The 8,277-nt window shown below is 39.7% G+C and overlaps 1 pseudogene; it reads left to right on the top strand.

Annotated features, from left to right (window-relative positions):
* Positions 1-2,795: 2,795 nt before the first annotated feature.
* On the top strand, positions 2,796-2,914 carry LOC144514959 (5S ribosomal RNA; annotated as a pseudogene).
* The last annotated feature ends 5,363 nt before the right edge of the window (positions 2,915-8,277 follow it).

The raw sequence follows: 8,277 nt of genomic DNA on the forward strand, positions 1-8,277 counted from the left end.
AACACTGTCTTCATTTTCTGAGCTCACTAGGATGCCACTCACCTGTTCAACAAAGGGTTGAAAAACACACTGAATTGCCATTCCTTTCAACCCTTTTCTTTGAACAGAGATTGCCATCTAGTGAGCTTAGGAAAAAATAAGACAGTGGTTTGCGAAAGCTTCATCTCACCATCGCCAGAGGCGCTACTCCTCCTTTGCTGGAGACAGAGCTGACAAGGAAACTGTACGGGGAGGATGCAACTTTTTGGAAGCAAAGCATCTTTAATTAAAACTAAAAATAAACAACCTCACAGTGTTCAACAATTCAAGTAGGAGTTCATGCACTTTGACCATGAATTCTTTGTTCTTGTTCTTCAAAGATTGTGCCGATCTGATAGCTTTTGAAATCAAGATATCTACATATTGGATCATGCAAATTTGACGGAAGACGACAAGTCACTCAAGTCTGAGTAAAGGTAAAAGTTCAAAAGAATTGAGAAATAATTACAGTAATGACAAACAGTGGAAATACATACATGTAAGAATACATATAGCAACAGGCTAAATGAATGAATAAATATGGAACAAAACAAATGAAAGAATGCTTAAAAATACAGCAGTGTTAATTAGCAGTACCGAAAAAAGAGAGCAAACAAAGCAATTCAACTTGTTGGTTCGAAGATGAATGTAGTTGAACTACCAGAGAGCTACTGCAAAATGTGTAGGTGCACTACTAGTGTGATTACATGTAGTTGAGTACTCCTCAACCCCCAAACTGCGCTTCATAGTTTTGAGAACCTCTGGGGTTCATCTGTCTGTAAATAGCTTTGTTTTTCACTTGGTACACCCTTGTTTACGGCCATACCACCTGAACACGACCTGATCTCGTCCCGATCTCGAAGCTGCAGGGTCGGCCGGGTCAGTACTTGGATGGGAGACCGCCTGGAACACCCGGGTGCTGTAAGCTTTTTCTTTCCGTCACAGAGGGCGCTAGTCATGGTCAATGAGCAGCAAAACATCATCCTCATGAGCTCACTAGATGCCACTTTCTGTTCAACAAAGGGTTGAAAACACACTGAATTGCCATTCCTTTAACCCTTTCTTTGAACAGAGATTGCCATCTAGTGAGCTTAGAAAATAAAGACAGTGGTTTGCAAAGCTTCATTTCACTATCGCCAGAGGGCGCTACTCCTCCTTTGCTGGAGACAGAGCTGACAAGGAAACTGTACTGGAGGATGCAACTTGGAAGCAACATCTTTAATTAAAACTAAAATAAACAACCTCACAGTGTTCAACAATTCAAGTAGGAGTTCATGCACTTTGACCATGAATTCTTTGTTCTTGTTCTTCAAGATTGTGCCGATCTGGATAGTTTTGAAATCAAAGATATCTACATTTTGGATCATGCAAATTTACGGAAGATCTACAAGTCACTCAAGTCCGAGTAAAGGTAAAAGTTCAAAAGAATTGAGAAATAATTACAGTAATGAAAAAAATAAACATGGAAATACATACATAGTAAGAATACTATAGCAACAGGCTAAATGAATGAATAAATATGGAACAAAACAAATGAAAGAATGCTTAAAAATACAGCAGTGTTAATTACAGTACCTAGAAAAAAGAGCAAATAAAAGCAATTCAACTTGTTGGGTCTGAAGATGAATGTAGTTGAACTACCAGAGAGCTACTGCAAATGTAGGTGCACTACTTAGTGATTACATGTAGTGAGTACTCCTCAACCCCAAACTGCGCTTCAACAGTTTGAGAACCTCTGGGGTTCATCGTCTTTAAATAGCTTATGTTTTCACTGATACACTCGCATGACGGCCATACTCATCCCTGAACACGCCTGATCTCGTCCGATCTCGGAAGCTACAGGGTCGGGCCGAGGTCAGTACTTGGATGGGAGACCGCCTGGGAATACCCGTGCTGTAAGCTTTTCTTTCCGTCAGCAGAGGGCAGCGCAGTAATGGTCAAATGAAGCCAAAGCAAAACACTGTCTTCATTTTCTGAGCTCACTAGATGCCACTTTCTGTTCAACAAAGGGTTGAAAACACACTGAATTGCCATTCTCTTTTAACCCTTTTCTTTGAACAGAGATTGCCATCTAGTGAGCTTAGAAAATAAAGACAGTGGTTTGCAAAGCTTCATTTCAATTATCGCCAGAGGGCGCTACTTCTCCCTTGCTGGAGACAGAGCTGACAAGGAAACTGTATGGAGGATGCAACTTTTTTTTTGGAAGCAACATCTTTAATTAAAACTAAAATAAACAACCTCACAGTGTTCAACATTCAAGTAGAGTTCATGCACTTTGACCATGAATTCTTTGTTCTTGTTCTTCAAGATTGTGCCGATCTGGATAGTTTTGAAATCAAAGATATCTACATTTTTGATCATGCAAATTTACGGAAGACTACAAGTCACTCAAGTCTGAGTAAAGGTAAAGTTCAAAAGAATTGAGAAATAATTACAGTAATGAAAAAAATAAACATGGAAATACATACATGTAAGAATACATATAGCAACAGGCTAAATGAATGAATAAATATGGAACAAAACAAATGAAAGAATGCTTAAAAATACAGCAGTGTTAATTGCAGTGACCAAAAAAGAGCAAAAAAAGCAATTCAACTTGTTGGTTCGAAGATGAATGTAGTTGAACTACCAGAGAGCTACTGCAAAATGTATAGGTACACTACTAGTGTGATTACATGTAGTTGAGTACTCCTCAACCCCAAACTGCGTCTTCAACAGTTTTGAGAACCTCTGGGGGTTCATCGCCTTTAAATAGCTTGTTTTCACTTGGTACACTCGCTTACGCCATACCACTCCTGAACACGCCCGATCTCGTCCCCGATCTCGGAAGCTAAGCAGGGTCGTCGGGTCAGTACTTGGATGGGAGACCGCCTGGGAATACCCGGTGCTGTAAGTTTCTTTTTTCCGTCAGCAGAGGGCGCTAGTAATGGTCAAATGAAGCAAAGCAAAACACTGTCTTCATTTTCTGAGCTCACTAGATGCCACTTTCTGTTCAACAAAGGGTTGAAAACACACTGAATTGCCATTCTTTAACCCTTTTCTTTGAACAGAGATTGCCATCTAGTGAGCTTAGAAAATAAAGACAGTGGTTTGCAAAGCTTCATTTCACCATCGCCAGAGGGCGCTACTCCTCCTTTGCTGGAGACAGAGCTGACAAGGAAACTGCAATGGAGGATGCAACTTTTTTTTGGAAGCAACATCTTTAATTAAAACTAAAATAAACAACCTCACAGTGTTCAACAATTCAAGTAGGAGTTCATGCACTTTCTGACCATGAATTCTTTGTTCTTGTTCTTCAAGATTGTGCCGATCTGGATAGTTTTGAAATCAAAGATATCTACATTTTGGATCATGCAAAATTTACGGAAGATCTACAAGTCACTCAAGTCTGAGTAAAGGTAAAGTTCAAAAGAATTGAGAAATAATTACAGTAATGAAAAAATAAACATGGAAATACATACATGTAAGAATACATATAGCAACAGGCTAAATGAATGAATAAATATGGAACAAAACAAATGAAAGAATGCTTAAAAAATACAGCAGTGTTAATTACAGTACTGAAAAAAAGAGAGCAAAAAAGCAATTCAACTTGTTGGTTCGAAGATGAATGTAGTTGAACTACCAGAGAGCTACTGCAAAATGTATAGGTGCACTACTAGTGTGATTACATGTAGTTGAGTACTCAACCCCCAAACCACGCTCTTCAACAGTTTTGAGAACCTCTGGGGTTCATCGTCTTTAAATAGCTTGTTTTCACTTGGTACACTCAGCACTGGGCCATACCACTCTGAACACGTCTGATCTCGTCCGATCTCGAAGCTACAGGGTCGGGCCGGGTCAGTACTTGATGGGGAGACCGCCTGGGAATACCCGGTGCTGTGTTTTTCTTTCCGTCAGCAGAGGGCGCTAGTAATGAGTCAATGAAGCTGCAAACACTGTCTTCATTTTCTGAGCTCACTAGATGCCACTTTCTGTCTCAACAAAGGGTTGGAAAACACACTGAATTGCCATTCCTTTAACCCTTTCTTTGAACAGAGATTGCCATCTAGTGAGCTTAGAAAATAAAGACAGTGGTTTGCAAAGCTTCATTTCACCATCGCCAGAGGGCGCTACTCTCCTTGCTGGAGACAGAGCTGACAAGGAAACTGCACGGAGGATGCAACTTTTTGGAAGCAACATCTTTTAATTAAAACTAAAATCAAACAACCTCACAGTGTTCAACACTCAAGTAGGAGTTCATGCACTTTGACCATAGAATTCTTTGTTCTTTGTTCTTCAAGATTATGCCGATCTGGATAGTTTTGAAACCAAAGATATCTACATTTTGGATCATGCAATTTAAGGAAGACGACAAGCTCACTCAAGTCTGAGTAAAGTGTAAAGTTCAAAAAGAATTGAGAAATAATTACAGTAATGAAAAAATAAACATGGAAATACATACATGTAAGAATACATATAGCAACAGGCTAAATGAATGAATAAATATGAAACAAAACAAATGAAAGAATGCTTAAAAATACAGGTGTATAGATTACAGCACCCGAAAAAAGAGCAAAAAAGCAATTCAACTGGTTAGTTCGAAGATGAATGTAGTTGAACTACCAGAGAGCTACTGCAAGAATGTGATAGAGTGCACTACTAGTGTGATTACATGTAGTTGAGTACTCACTCAACCCCCACTGCGTCTTCACGAGCTTTTGAGAACCTCTGGGGTCATCGTCCTTTAAATAGCTTAGTTTACTGGTACACTGCACTACAGCGATACCACCTGAACACGCGATCTTAGTCCCTGATCTCGGAAGCTGACAGGGTCGGGGCCGGTCAGTACTTGGATGGGAAGACAGCTCAGAATACCCGGTGCTGTAAGCTTTTCTTTTCCGTCAGCAGAGGGCGCTAGTAATGGTCAATGAAGCCAGAAAACACTGTCTCATTTCTGATCACTAGATGCCACTTCTGTTCAACAAAGGCTGAAAACACACTGAATCGCCATTCCTTAACCCTTTTCTTGAAACAGAGATTGCATCTAGTGAGCTCAGATAAAATGAAATGATATGGTATGCAAAGCTCATTTCACCATCGCCAGAGGATGCCATCCTCCTTTGCTGGAGACAGAGCTGACAGGAAAACTGTACTGGGAGGATGCAACTTTTTTTTGGAAGCAACATCTTTAATTTCAAAACTAAAATAAATCAACCTCACAGGCTCAACAATCCAAAGTAGGGAGTTCATGCACTTTGACCATGAATTCTTTGTTCTTGTTCTTCAAGATTGTGCCGATCTGATAGTTTTGAAATCAAAGATATCTACATTTTGATCATGCAAATTTACGGAAGATCTACAAGTCACTCAAGTCTGAGTAAAGGTAAAGTTCAAAAGAATTGAGAAATAATTACAGTAATGAAAAATAAACATGGAAATACATGATGTAAGAATACATATAGCAACAGGCTAAATGAATGAATAAATATGGAACAAAACAAATGAAAGAATGCTTTAAAAATACAGCAGTAATTACTAGTACCCGTGAAAAAGAGAGCAAAAAAGCAATTCAACTTGTTGGTTCGAAGATGAATGAAGTTGAACTACCAGAGAGCTACTGCAAAATGTATAGGGTGCACTACTAGTGTGATTACATGTAGCTGAGTACTCCTCAACCCCCAAACTGCGTCTTCAACAGTTTTGAGAACCTGGGTTCATCGTTTCTTAAATAGCTTGTTTTCACTTGGTACACTCGCTATGGCCATACCACTTCTGAACACGCCCGATTCTCGTCCGATCTCGGGAGCTAGCAGGGTCGGGCCGGGTCAGTACTTGATGGGAGACCGCCTGGGAATACCCGGTGCTGAGTTTTTCTTTTCCGTCAGCAGAGTGCTAGTAATGGTCAAATGAAGCAAAGCAAAACACTGTCTTCATTTTCTGAGCTCACTAGATGCCACTTTCTGTTCAACAAAGGGTTGAAAACACACTGAATTGCCATTCCTTTAACCCTTTTCTTTGAACAGAGATTGCCATCTAGTGAGCTTAGAAAATAAAGACAGTGGTTTGCAAAGCTTCATTTCACCATCGCCAGAGGGCGCTACTCCTCCTTTGCTGGAGACAGAGCTGACAAGGAAACTGTACGGAGGATGCAACTTTTTTTTTGGAAGCAACATCTTTAATTAAAACTAAAAATAAACAACCTCACAGTGTTCAACAACTCAAGTAGGAGTTCATCCACTTTGACCATGAATTGAATATTCTTGTTCTTCAAGATTATGCCGATCTGGATAGTTTTGAAATCAGAGATATCTACATTTTGGATCATGCAAATTTATGGAAGATCTACAAGTCACTCAAGTCTGAGTAAAGGTAAAGTTCAAAAGAATTGAGAAATAATTACAGTAATGAAAAAAATAAACATGGAAATACATACATGTAAGAATACATATAGCAACAGGCTAAATGAATGAATAAATATGGAACAAAACAAATGAAAGAATGCTTAAAAATACAGCAGTGTTAATTACAGTACCGAAAAAAGAGAGCAAAAAAGCAATTCAACTTGTTGGTTCGAAGATGAATGTAGTTGAACTACCAGAGAGCTACTGCAAAATGTATAGGTGCACTACTAGTGTGATTACATGTAGTTGAGTACTCCTCAACCCCAAACTGCGTCTTCAACAGTTTTGAGAACCTCTGGGGTTCATCGCTTTAAATAGCTTTGTTTTTCACTTGGTACACTGCTACGGCCATACCACCTGAACACGCGATCTCAGTCCGATCTCGGAAGCTAGCGAGGGTCGGGCCAGTCAGCACTTGGATGGGGAGACCGCCTGGGAATACCCGGTGCTGTAGCTTTTTCTTTCCGTCAGCAGAGGGCGCTAGTAATGGTCAATGAAGCAGCAAAACACTGTCTTCATTTTCTGAGCTCACTAGATGCCACTTTCTGTTCAACAAAGGGTTGAAAACACACTGAATTGCCATTCCTTTAACCCTTTTCTTTGAACAGAGATTGCCATCTAGTGAGCTTAGAAAATAAAGACAGTGGTTTGCAAAGCTTCATTTCACCATCGCCAGAGGGCGCTACTCCTCCTTGCTGGAGACAGAGCTGACAAGGAAACTGTACGGAGGATGCAACTTGAAGCAACATCTTTAATTAAAACTAAAAACAAACAACCTCACAGTGTTCAACAATTCAAGTAGGAGTTCATGCACTTGACCATGAATTGATTATTCTTGTTCTTCAAGATTATGCCGATCTGGATAGTTTTGAAATCAGAGATATCTACATTTTGGATCATGCAAATTTACGGAAGACTGACAAGTCACTCAAGTCTGAGTAAAGGTAAAGTTCAAAAGAATTGAGAAATAATTACAGTAATGAAAAAAATAAACATGGAAATACATACATGTAAGAATACATATAGCAACAGGCTAAATGAATGAATAAATATGGAACAAAACAAATGAAAGAATGCTTAAAAATACAGCAGTGTTAATTACAGTACCGAAAAAAAGAGCAAAAAAGCAATTCAACTTGTTGGTTCGAAGATGAATGTAGTTGAACTACCAGAGAGCTACTGCAAATGTATAGGTGCACTACTAGTGTGATTACATGTAGTTGAGTACTCCTCAACCCCAAACTGCGTCTTCAACAGTTTTGAGAACCTCTGGGGTTCATCGTCTTTAAATAGCTTGTTTTCACTTGGTACACTCGCGTACGGCCATACCAATTCCTGAACACGCCTGATCTCGTCCGATCTCGAAGCTAAGCAGGGTCGGGCCGGTCAGTATCTTGGATGGGAGACCGCCTGGAATACCCGGTGCTGTGTTTTTCTTTTTCCGTCAGCAGAGGGCGTTAGTAATGGTCAAATGAAGCAAAGCAAAACACTGTCTTCATTTTCTGAGCTCGCTAGATGCCACTTTCTGTTCAAACAAAGGGTTGAAAACACACTGAATTGCCATTCCTTTAACCCTTTTCTTTTGAACAGATTACATCTAGTGAGCTTAGAAAACAAGACAGTGGTTTGCAAAGCTTCATTTCACCATCGCCAGAGGGCGCTACTCCTTCCTTTTGCTGGAGACAGAGCTGACAAGGAAACTGTACGTGAGGATGCAACTGGAAGCAACATCTTTAATTAAAACTAAAATAAACAACCTCACAGTGTCTTCAACACTCAAGTAGGAGTTCATGCACTTTCATGACCATGAATTTCTTTAGATCTTGTTCTTCAAAGACTGTGCCGATCTGAGCTAGTTTTGAAATCAAAGATATCT

This window comes from Sander vitreus, unplaced genomic scaffold (genome assembly GCF_031162955.1).
Source record: "Sander vitreus isolate 19-12246 unplaced genomic scaffold, sanVit1 ctg810_0, whole genome shotgun sequence".
Taxonomy (NCBI): domain Eukaryota; kingdom Metazoa; phylum Chordata; class Actinopteri; order Perciformes; family Percidae; genus Sander; species Sander vitreus.